The 12,781-nt window shown below is 35.6% G+C and overlaps 3 non-coding genes across 3 annotated transcripts; all 3 read left to right on the top strand.

Moving 5' to 3' along the window:
* Window positions 1–693: 693 nt before the first annotated feature.
* On the top strand, window positions 694–766 carry TRNAT-AGU (transfer RNA threonine (anticodon AGU)). Its single transcript has one exon. It is a non-coding gene; the product is annotated as a tRNA-Thr (tRNA).
* A 3,671-nt stretch (window positions 767–4,437) lies between these two features.
* Window positions 4,438–4,510, top strand: TRNAT-AGU (transfer RNA threonine (anticodon AGU)). Its single transcript has one exon. It is a non-coding gene; the product is annotated as a tRNA-Thr (tRNA).
* Window positions 4,511–8,177: 3,667 nt separating this feature from the next.
* On the top strand, window positions 8,178–8,250 carry TRNAT-AGU (transfer RNA threonine (anticodon AGU)). The gene has a single exon. It is a non-coding gene; the product is annotated as a tRNA-Thr (tRNA).
* Window positions 8,251–12,781: the final 4,531 nt, after the last annotated feature.

Raw genomic sequence — 12,781 nt, 5'->3', positions numbered from 1 at the left:
TTGAATTAGAATATAATTCTATTCCTATTCTAATATATTTCCAAATGAATTAAAAAAAATCTTATTATTGATTGTTACACAATTTGTTTCATTTCAATGTTTTAATAAATAGAATGAGAAAATAAGGTACCACCACCCCCGAAAAATATTATTTCGAAGTGATCCCCATGACCCCTTCGGTATATATCTTACAAGTTATTTGCTATTCATACCATTTCGTTTTTTAACACCCGACTTTTCATAGTTTTGTTTGGCAGATAGGGATAATGTTTGATGATATTTTATCTCTCCTCCTGAGATCAACATTGCATTTTTAAGTAACAACCACAACAATTAAGTTGGCATATAAGGAAACTTACAAATAGTCACATGAACATAATTATGCGGCATATGGGGCACTTGCTGCCCCTTCCGCTGGTAAATGTAAAGTATATTTTGAAACCTCTTATGAAATGTGCCCCTATTTTGTAATATGTCCTTTGTGGGGCTGTTGAGACCCTCCCCTATATATCTCTTTTCTTTCTTTATTCTTACCCTGTTTAAGTAAAAGAGTTAATTCATTTTGTGCACCCTCCTATCAATCTTGGATCCACCCATGCATGTATAGGAGTCTATAGAATCGTTCTCCAAGAGATTACTAGATTTCTGGATGTGAGTAGAATATTGCCATTTTACTATACTGGAAGTGTAAGCGGCGTTGTGGCTTAGCGGTTAAAGCGCCTGTCTAGTAAACAGGAGATCCCAGGTTCAAATCCTGGCAATGCCTACTCTTCTTTTTTTTTTAACTGGGCAGGATTAAGATTTATCAAATTCATGAACAATAAACGATTAAATGAAAAAAAATCTTTCGTTTTATATTCATGACCGATATATTTTAAAGGAAATTATTGATATCGATTTTAATTGGGTTGTTCCATTTTGTTAGTTGGGTAATTCCATTTTAATTGGGTTATTCCATTTCATTTTTTTATTAATTCAGTTATTCTTAGTAGGGTTATTTGATTTTAGTTGGGTTCATTTTTTTTAACAATGAAGTTATAGTTTAGTCGAGCTATTCCATTTTATATATATATATTTTTTTTTTTTGCTTTTTTTTTTTTTTTTTGCTTCTTTCTGATGACAACACCTAAACGAAATCCCCAGCACCCCTATTTAAAACTTATTCTCAGACCCGGGTAGTATAGTAATAGTAGCATTACTATTAGTATTATCATTATTCTTTATCTATTATCTATCTATCCAATCTTTCCGGGGGGGGGGTGATATCATTATTGCGCAAGAACTCGTGCATTACCTTCATCATAATTTTTGGGTTTGACGAGCGAAAGCTCATTGTTTCTAACCAACGCAGAAATAATTTCATGCAAATACTACCATAAATGTTATGTCATATACTCGTATAATGTATCACTTATCTAGGTTTTTGATTAATGACCAAAATGATACAATTAAATGGCTATTACATTGGTCTTTACTGCATTTACATTTATTCCTTCGACAGATATCATAATTGCATTATCGATTTGAGAACAATCTTTATTATTTAAATTTATATTTTTTTCGACGGATAATTTTAATTGCACTATCCATTTCAAAGCAATCTTTGTTATTTACATTTATTCTTTCGACAGATAGATTTAATTGAATCATCGATTTCAAAACAATCTTTGTCAATTGGTGTTTGTAAGAATTGATATATTTCAGCTGCCTGGGTATACCTTGTTTTATCACTACCGTGCCCACCATACATAGAAACAAATATTGAATCTAAGTTGATTGAAAAAAAAAATGGGTGGAGATTTCTTCTATATTTGGATAAGAAGTAGGGATAAAGTAGCTTTCACATCTGGACGTTTTTTTTATATCAAGTAATAAAATTCAAGATTTAATTCCCTGATGCCAAGAAAGTATTGTTAAATAAGTTAAATAAAGGACAAACCTTTGTATAAGAATAAATTTTTTCATACCAAGGGTTAGAATATGATAGAATTGGCTTACCTTGATTACGCCCACTAGCGTACCTACGAGCCACAACCCATGCAAAGGACGTATCCCTGCCCCCCCCTGACGAGCTTGAAAGCCCTTTTTTGCCCCCCCCCCCTGACGAGCTTGAAGACCTTTATTGTGCCCCCCCCTGACGAGCTTGAAGACCTTTTTTTTTTTTTTTTTTTTGCTATAAAGTATAACCGATCGGGACGGTAACTCTGCCATCTTCAATAAGATGAATTTTCTCACTCATAAATCGCAAAAAATGTGGGATTTGGGGGAATTTGATTGATTTGATTAGACCTAATTAGGCACCCTTTGAGACGTCACAAAATAAAATTTTGAAAATTGATTACTCTGTGAATCTGTTAATTCTAACCTGAATTTCTTCTTTAATTAAAACCAAATTGACTTGAATGTAAAAAAAAAAAAAGTTCTTCAACCACAAATAAAGGACATTTTGTACCAGAAAAAAAAATTGACAGGCAAAAAAAAAAAAAAAAAAAGGTCTTCAACTTCGTCAGGGGGGGTGGGCAACTTCACGTCGGTTTTCTTTGCAGATTTACATTACATTTACATTACTCGTCAGGGGGCAGGGGTGCGTCCCCTGCATGAGTTGTGACTCGTCAGGGGGGGGCAGTCTGCCCCCCTTGCCCCCCCCCCCCCTTAGGTACGCTAGTGTGTAGCACCTATCATTAAATTCAGAAGAAACACACTTTAACGTCCGCCAATGTCACCCCCCCCCCAACCACCTTCATCAAAACACCCGAGTGCCACCTCAGTGGTGCCTTGCAAACTTTAAACAATATTTCATGATGATGGTGTGTAACACTCATAGAGATATATACTAATAATAAACTAGTAATATATCTCTATGGTAACACTCGAGCCCTGAGGGAAAGAGTTGGTTAAATAGAAGCAGTGAGGTGGCGCTCTTCTAAAATAGGATAAAGAAGGATGAAGTAGGCCCTATTTGCCGACTGGTCTACACCGTACCAATTCATCACACGGTCCAGACCGAGATTCCATTTAGGCTATACTATTTCGTCTAATATCCACTTGGTTTAACACAACTTTGATATTGTTAGACATGAGCAAAACTTTCATTTGGCAATGTGAACAATAATAAGTGGATGAAATTAGTGGAAATTGAACCAACTGGACATAAGACTAAACAAGAATTAGACCCAGTGGTATTGGCATACATAGGCCAACATGCAGTGTAGACCAAAGTGATCGTAGACCAAATGGGTCTAGCCAATATGGATTAGCCTATGACAGAAGTGAACCAAAGAAGGCCTACAATAGGATACACTATTTCCTTCCTGTTCCTAATGTACCAAACCACCTGTTACTAGGTGAGTCTTTCGTGTAAAGAGAATTACCAATTAAGGAACTGTTCTTCTCAGCAAATGAGGATCAAGGAAAGTTGTCAGATCTGACAATTTGTTAGACGAAAATGTTGATGAAGTCCTAAATCCCAAATGCGCCTAAAGCGATTTGTAAATGGCCAAAAGAGTCAGCTTTTCCTTTTCTTCCTCCTTTTTCTCCCTTCTCTGTTTTTCCTCCCCCCCCCCCCCTCCCCTCCACACTACTTAAAAATCCAGAGGGTGATCCCTTCCTGCTCCACCGTTGCTTGTCAGATATTTTTTGGGAAAAAGTGGAGCCTATTATCATCCCCAATGACCAATCTTGAATCCATCGCATTGGGGGGGGGGGGGGGAGTTGAGGGGGTGGTGGAAATGAATAAATACGAATTTGAATTAGAATATAATTCTATTCCTATTCTAATATATTTCCAAATGAATTAAAAAAAATCTTATTATTGATTGTTACACAATTTGTTTCATTTCAATGTTTTAATAAATAGAATGAGAAAATAAGGTACCACCACCCCCGAAAAATATTATTTCGAAGTGATCCCCATGACCCCTTCGGTATATATCTTACAAGTTATTTGCTATTCATACCATTTCGTTTTTTAACACCCGACTTTTCATAGTTTTGTTTGGCAGATAGGGATAATGTTTGATGATATTTTATCTCTCCTCCTGAGATCAACATTGCATTTTTAAGTAACAACCACAACAATTAAGTTGGCATATAAGGAAACTTACAAATAGTCACATGAACATAATTATGCGGCATATGGGGCACTTGCTGCCCCTTCCGCTGGTAAATGTAAAGTATATTTTGAAACCTCTTATGAAATGTGCCCCTATTTTGTAATATGTCCTTTGTGGGGCTGTTGAGACCCTCCCCTATATATCTCTTTTCTTTCTTTATTCTTACCCTGTTTAAGTAAAAGAGTTAATTCATTTTGTGCACCCTCCTATCAATCTTGGATCCACCCATGCATGTATAGGAGTCTATAGAATCGTTCTCCAAGAGATTACTAGATTTCTGGATGTGAGTAGAATATTGCCATTTTACTATACTGGAAGTGTAAGCGGCGTTGTGGCTTAGCGGTTAAAGCGCCTGTCTAGTAAACAGGAGATCCCAGGTTCAAATCCTGGCAATGCCTACTCTTCTTTTTTTTTTAACTGGGCAGGATTAAGATTTATCAAATTCATGAACAATAAACGATTAAATGAAAAAAAATCTTTCGTTTTATATTCATGACCGATATATTTTAAAGGAAATTATTGATATCGATTTTAATTGGGTTGTTCCATTTTGTTAGTTGGGTAATTCCATTTTAATTGGGTTATTCCATTTCATTTTTTTATTAATTCAGTTATTCTTAGTAGGGTTATTTGATTTTAGTTGGGTTCATTTTTTTTAACAATGAAGTTATAGTTTAGTCGAGCTATTCCATTTTATATATATATATTTTTTTTTTTTGCTTTTTTTTTTTTTTTTGCTTCTTTCTGATGACAACACCTAAACGAAATCCCCAGCACCCCTATTTAAAACTTATTCTCAGACCCGGGTAGTATAGTAATAGTAGCATTACTATTAGTATTATCATTATTCTTTATCTATTATCTATCTATCCAATCTTTCCGGGGGGGGGGTGATATCATTATTGCGCAAGAACTCGTGCATTACCTTCATCATAATTTTTGGGTTTGACGAGCGAAAGCTCATTGTTTCTAACCAACGCAGAAATAATTTCATGCAAATACTACCATAAATGTTATGTCATATACTCGTATAATGTATCACTTATGTAGGTTTTTGATTAATGACCAAAATGATACAATTAAATGGCTATTACATTGGTCTTTACTGCATTTACATTTATTCCTTCGACAGATATCATAATTGCATTATCGATTTGAGAACAATCTTTATTATTTAAATTTATATTTTTTTCGACGGATAATTTTAATTGCACTATCCATTTCAAAGCAATCTTTGTTATTTACATTTATTCTTTCGACAGATAGATTTAATTGAATCATCGATTTCAAAACAATCTTTGTCAATTGGTGTTTGTAAGAATTGATATATTTCAGCTGCCTGGGTATACCTTGTTTTATCACTACCGTGCCCACCATACATAGAAACAAATATTGAATCTAAGTTGATTGAAAAAAAAAATGGGTGGAGATTTCTTCTATATTTGGATAAGAAGTAGGGATAAAGTAGCTTTCACATCTGGACGTTTTTTTTATATCAAGTAATAAAATTCAAGATTTAATTCCCTGATGCCAAGAAAGTATTGTTAAATAAGTTAAATAAAGGACAAACCTTTGTATAAGAATAAATTTTTTCATACCAAGGGTTAGAATATGATAGAATTGGCTTACCTTGATTACGCCCACTAGCGTACCTACGAGCCACAACCCATGCAAAGGACGTATCCCTGCCCCCCCCTGACGAGCTTGAAAGCCCTTTTTTACCCCCCCCTGACGAGCTTGAAGACCTTTATTGTGCCCCCCCCTGACGAGCTTGAAGACCTTTTTTTTTTTTTTTTTTTTGCTATAAAGTATAACCGATCGGGACGGTAACTCTGCCATCTTCAATAAGATGAATTTTCTCACTCATAAATCGCAAAAAATGTGGGATTTGGGGGAATTTGATTGATTTGATTAGACCTAATTAGGCACCCTTTGAGACGTCACAAAATAAAATTTTGAAAATTGATTACTCTGTGAATCTGTTAATTCTAACCTGAATTTCTTCTTTAATTAAAACCAAATTGACTTGAATGTAAAAAAAAAAAAAGTTCTTCAACCACAAATAAAGGACATTTTGTACCAGAAAAAAAAATTGACAGGCAAAAAAAAAAAAAAAAAAAGGTCTTCAACTTCGTCAGGGGGGGTGGGCAACTTCACGTCGGTTTTCTTTGCAGATTTACATTACATTTACATTACTCGTCAGGGGGCAGGGGTGCGTCCCCTGCATGAGTTGTGACTCGTCAGGGGGGGGCAGTCTGCCCCCCTTGCCCCCCCCCCCTTAGGTACGCTAGTGTGTAGCACCTATCATTAAATTCAGAAGAAACACACTTTAACGTCCGCCAATGTCACCCCCCCCCCCCCCAACCACCTTCATCAAAACACCCGAGTGCCACCTCAGTGGTGCCTTGCAAACTTTAAACAATATTTCATGATGATGGTGTGTAACACTCATAGAGATATATACTAATAATAAACTAGTAATATATCTCTATGGTAACACTCGAGCCCTGAGGGAAAGAGTTGGTTAAATAGAAGCAGTGAGGTGGCGCTCTTCTAAAATAGGATAAAGAAGGATGAAGTAGGCCCTATTTGCCGACTGGTCTACACCGTACCAATTCATCACACGGTCCAGACCGAGATTCCATTTAGGCTATACTATTTCGTCTAATATCCACTTGGTTTAACACAACTTTGATATTGTTAGACATGAGCAAAACTTTCATTTGGCAATGTGAACAATAATAAGTGGATGAAATTAGTGGAAATTGAACCAACTGGACATAAGACTAAACAAGAATTAGACCCAGTGGTATTGGCATACATAGGCCAACATGCAGTGTAGACCAAAGTGATCGTAGACCAAATGGGTCTAGCCAATATGGATTAGCCTATGACAGAAGTGAACCAAAGAAGGCCTACAATAGGATACACTATTTCCTTCCTGTTCCTAATGTACCAAACCACCTGTTACTAGGTGAGTCTTTCGTGTAAAGAGAATTACCAATTAAGGAACTGTTCTTCTCAGCAAATGAGGATCAAGGAAAGTTGTCAGATCTGACAATTTGTTAGACGAAAATGTTGATGAAGTCCTAAATCCCAAATGCGCCTAAAGCGATTTGTAAATGGCCAAAAGAGTCAGCTTTTCCTTTTCTTCCTCCTTTTTCTCCCTTCTCTGTTTTTCCTCCCCCCCCCCCCCCTCCCCTCCACACTACTTAAAAATCCAGAGGGTGATCCCTTCCTGCTCCACCGTTGCTTGTCAGATATTTTTTGGGAAAAAGTGGAGCCTATTATCATCCCCAATGACCAATCTTGAATCCATCGCATTGGGGGGGGGGGGGAGTTGAGGGGGTGGTGGAAATGAATAAATACGAATTTGAATTAGAATATAATTCTATTCCTATTCTAATATATTTCCAAATGAATTAAAAAAATCTTATTATTGATTGTTACACAATTTGTTTCATTTCAATGTTTTAATAAATAGAATGAGAAAATAAGGTACCACCACCCCCGAAAAATATTATTTCGAAGTGATCCCCATGACCCCTTCGGTATATATCTTACAAGTTATTTGCTATTCATACCATTTCGTTTTTTAACACCCGACTTTTCATAGTTTTGTTTGGCAGATAGGGATAATGTTTGATGATATTTTATCTCTCCTCCTGAGATCAACATTGCATTTTTAAGTAACAACCACAACAATTAAGTTGGCATATAAGGAAACTTACAAATAGTCACATGAACATAATTATGCGGCATATGGGGCACTTGCTGCCCCTTCCGCTGGTAAATGTAAAGTATATTTTGAAACCTCTTATGAAATGTGCCCCTATTTTGTAATATGTCCTTTGTGGGGCTGTTGAGACCCTCCCCTATATATCTCTTTTCTTTCTTTATTCTTACCCTGTTTAAGTAAAAGAGTTAATTCATTTTGTGCACCCTCCTATCAATCTTGGATCCACCCATGCATGTATAGGAGTCTATAGAATCGTTCTCCAAGAGATTACTAGATTTCTGGATGTGAGTAGAATATTGCCATTTTACTATACTGGAAGTGTAAGCGGCGTTGTGGCTTAGCGGTTAAAGCGCCTGTCTAGTAAACAGGAGATCCCAGGTTCAAATCCTGGCAATGCCTACTCTTCTTTTTTTTTTAACTGGGCAGGATTAAGATTTATCAAATTCATGAACAATAAACGATTAAATGAAAAAAAATCTTTCGTTTTATATTCATGACCGATATATTTTAAAGGAAATTATTGATATCGATTTTAATTGGGTTGTTCCATTTTGTTAGTTGGGTAATTCCATTTTAATTGGGTTATTCCATTTCATTTTTTTATTAATTCAGTTATTCTTAGTAGGGTTATTTGATTTTAGTTGGGTTCATTTTTTTTAACAATGAAGTTATAGTTTAGTCGAGCTATTCCATTTTATATATATATATTTTTTTTTTTTGCTTTTTTTTTTTTTTTTGCTTCTTTCTGATGACAACACCTAAACGAAATCCCCAGCACCCCTATTTAAAACTTATTCTCAGACCCGGGTAGTATAGTAATAGTAGCATTACTATTAGTATTATCATTATTCTTTATCTATTATCTATCTATCCAATCTTTCCGGGGGGGGGTGATATCATTATTGCGCAAGAACTCGTGCATTACCTTCATCATAATTTTTGGGTTTGACGAGCGAGAGCTCATTGTTTCTAACCAACGCAGAAATAATTTCATGCAAATACTACCATAAATGTTATGTCATATACTCGTATAATGTATCACTTATGTAGGTTTTTGATTAATGACCAAAATGATACAATTAAATGGCAATTACATTGGTCTTTACTGCATTTACATTTATTCCTTCGACATATATCATAATTGCATTATCGATTTGAGAACAATCTTTATTATTTAAATTTATATTTTTTTCGACGGATAATTTTAATTGCACTATCCATTTCAAAGCAATCTTTGTTATTTACATTTATTCTTTCGACAGATAGATTTAATTGAATCATCGATTTCAAAACAATCTTTGTCAATTGGTGTTTGTAAGAATTGATATATTTCAGCTGCCTGGGTATACCTTGTTTTATCACTACCGTGCCCACCATACATAGAAACAAATATTGAATCTAAGTTGATTGAAAAAAAATGGGTGGAGATTTCTTCTATATTTGGATAAGAAGTAGGGATAAAGTAGCTTTCACATCTGGACGTTTTTTTTATATCAAGTAATAAAATTCAAGATTTAATTCCCTGATGCCAAGAAAGTATTGTTGAATAAGTTAAATAAAGGACAAACCTTTGTATAAGAATAACTAGCGTACCTACGAGCCACAACCCATGCAATGGACATATCCCTGCCCCCCTGACGAGCTTGAAAGACCTTTTTTGCCCCCCCCCCTGACGAGCTTGAAGACCTTTATTGTGCCCCCCCCCCTGACGAGCTTGAAGACCTTTTTTTTTTTTTTTTTTTTTGCTTGTCAAATTTTTTCTCTGGTACAATCTTTTATTTGTGATTGAAGACTTTTTTTTTTTTTTTTTTTCGCTTGTTCAATTTTTTGGCGGACGGTTTTGCCCCCCCCCCCTGTGGAAAATCCTAGGTACGCCACTGAATTTACGCCTGTATGCTGACTCAAACGTTCACTTATGACTGTCATTTTTGCAGGTAGGTCACATCTGTGGTCCGTTTAAAAAAGCGTTGCAACTAAGGTAACGTTGCCATTATGACAACTACCATGGCAACAGGGATCAACAGACAATCATAATCAATGTTTCCTTGATAGTTACCATTATGTCAAAGTATGACTATGACATTGCCATGTCTCACATAATTAACATTATTATGTCGACGTGCCGAGATACGTGATTTCGCCAAGTCGACTTATACAAAGTTATATGTTAACATGGCGAGATACGTTATCTTGCCAAGTTGACTTATAAAAAGTTTTATGTCAACATGCACTGTAAAAACTGCGGTGTTAAAACTGACACCAGTTGGTGTTAATAGAGGACCACACCCCGAGGTGTTAATAGAGGACCACACCCCGAGGTGTTAAAATTACACCCTAGAGATTGAACATAACACCAAAGAGTGTAAATGTAATAACCAAAGGTGTTGTAATAACACCTATAGGTGTAAAACTATCACCACCAATTTAACACCGGTGTAAAATAACTGGTGTGGTCCTCTATGTACACCGGTTAACACCACAGTTTTTGCTGTGTGGCAAGATACGTTATTTCGCCAAGTTGACTTATAAAAAGTTATACGTCAACATGGCAAGATATTTTATCTTGCCAAGTCGACTTATAAAAAGTTATATGTCAACTTGGCGAGATATTTGGACTCTCGCCGGACCTTGGACGCTTCATATCTCGCCATGTTGACATATGATGTTTTATAAGTCAACTTGGCAAGATAAAATTTCTCGCTATGTTGACATATATCTTTTTTAAGTCAACTTGGCAATATAACGTATCTCGCCATATCGACATATAACATTTTATCTCGCCATGTTGACATATGATGTTTTATAAGTCAACTTGGCAAGATAAAATTTCTCGCTTTGTTGACATATATCTTTTTTAAGTCAACTTGGCAATATAACGTATCTCGCCATATCGACATATAACATTTTATAAGTCGACTTGGCGAGTTAACGTATCTCGCCATGTCGACATATAACTTTTTATAAGTCGACTTGGCGAGATAAAGTATCTCGCCATGTCGACATAATAAGGTTTTTATGTCGACATGGCAAGATAAAGTATCTCGCCAAGTCGTCAAGTCGATGGCACTTTTAAGCTTCCATATTAAAGGCTCCGTACTTTTTCGTACGTCGACTTAACAATATATAATGTCTCGCCAAGGTGACATAAAACTTTTGATAATTATGTCGACTTGGTGAAATAACGTATCTCGCCAAGTTGACATAATACATTATTATGTCGACTTGGCGAGATGAATTATCTCGCAATCTCTACAAGTCGATGGCATTTCAGAGCTTCCGTAATTAACGTCGCTGTACGTTGAATGGTAACGAAACACGGAAACAATATTGATGAAAAAGGCTACTGACAGATGCCATTCCCAATTTATCAGATATTATTTTCTTTATGTTGTTATCTAATAAAGGGCAAACAACGTATTGATTTATTGATATAATCAAACGAAAAACACCTGGCGTTTAAAGTACATGTAATAATTCATTCCGCAAGACATGGAACGGGGGGGGGGGGGGCACTCAGCTATATAGTTGTACACTCGCGCGACCACACGTTATGCAACCCCCCCCCCCCTTTAACAAATGTTATCCATTGGTCCAGTTTATAACCTATTCAAATATATTTCTTGTGCTTTTTGACAATTTTGCCCCCTAAACAAGTACAACTCTTAAAATATACCCCTAAACAATTAAGTATAACCTCTAAATCATACCCTTAAACGATTTTTATGACAATTTCTCTCGAAAAACCTCTAAAAATAATGGAAGTTGGATCGAAGTTGCACGAAATTCCAAGCAGCAAGTTTAAAAAACGAGTTTGGAGAAAAAAATACCCACAGCATTTTTAAGAGCTTTAAAACTTGACGTTTTGTGTGAAGTTAAATTTTAACGAATTAAGTGATAATTTCCATTACACTATTAAACAATGAATGAATGAAACTGTGTTTGTGTAAATTATGGGGCTAAAACGTTATGATTTATCATCATATACATAATATATATTTCTTTTACTCCACAATCATACCCTTTATGCCCGATTTTGGCCTTTTTTACCTAAACGTGTCACTCTCGTGACGCACCATGATCAGCAAAAAGTACCCTTTTACGCGTTTTTGTTTTGTTTTTTTAGGTCGCGCAGCAATATAGTTGAGTGGCCCCCGGGACAGAGAACCGTAATTGCATTATCGACGTTAAACAATCATTGTTTCTGTGTTTGTCAGAATTAATTAATTTTCTATAAAAGGTGGTTAGATGAAGATTTTTTTTTCTATCAATACATAGGCCTAACAAACATTGTCCGGATCCATATCTTATAATGTAATTATTAAATTTAAAAAAAGAAAAGGAAAGTGCAAGTACAATATTTGAAAAGGAGAAGGTCTGACGGCCCCACAATGGAAAGAAAAGGCAAGGATGATCACCCCTATGGTTTTCAAGTAGTGAAAAAGGGGGGGGGGCAAGGAAGTCAAAATGGAGGGAAGAAATGGAAGAAAATAATGATAAGAAAGGATCGCCAGTGTATCCCCGTAGTGCACATTATATTTCAATAGAAAAAAAAGACGTCACGTTTAGATCGCCTTGTCCTTATCGAAATTGCGCCGCCCCTGGAAAAAGCAGTACCTTTTCCAGAACACGTGTTACCCCCCCCCCAACCAAAAATAATAAAATTAAATTAAAATGAAAGAAATAAAAAATAAATAATTGAAATATTATGCAAATTGTTCAACTGGCAACAAAATGCGCTTTAACGGCTTTGATTCTTTCTTTCTGTTTTTAATATGTTAAGAAGAATTATTTCACTTTTTGTGTTCCCCCTTTGTTGTTTATCCGGGGCACTGCTCATCTTCCATCCCAAATACAGACAAACAAAAAGGCCGTTCTTATATTTACAGAGTAAATGATTTGTCACGTAATCAAATTCATTAATATATACCAT

This window comes from Lytechinus pictus, chromosome 7 (genome assembly GCF_037042905.1).
Source record: "Lytechinus pictus isolate F3 Inbred chromosome 7, Lp3.0, whole genome shotgun sequence".
Taxonomy (NCBI): Eukaryota; Metazoa; Echinodermata; class Echinoidea; order Temnopleuroida; family Toxopneustidae; genus Lytechinus; species Lytechinus pictus.
Note: the sequence above shows the minus strand (reverse complement) of the source record. Positions and strands in the feature narration are given on the sequence as shown.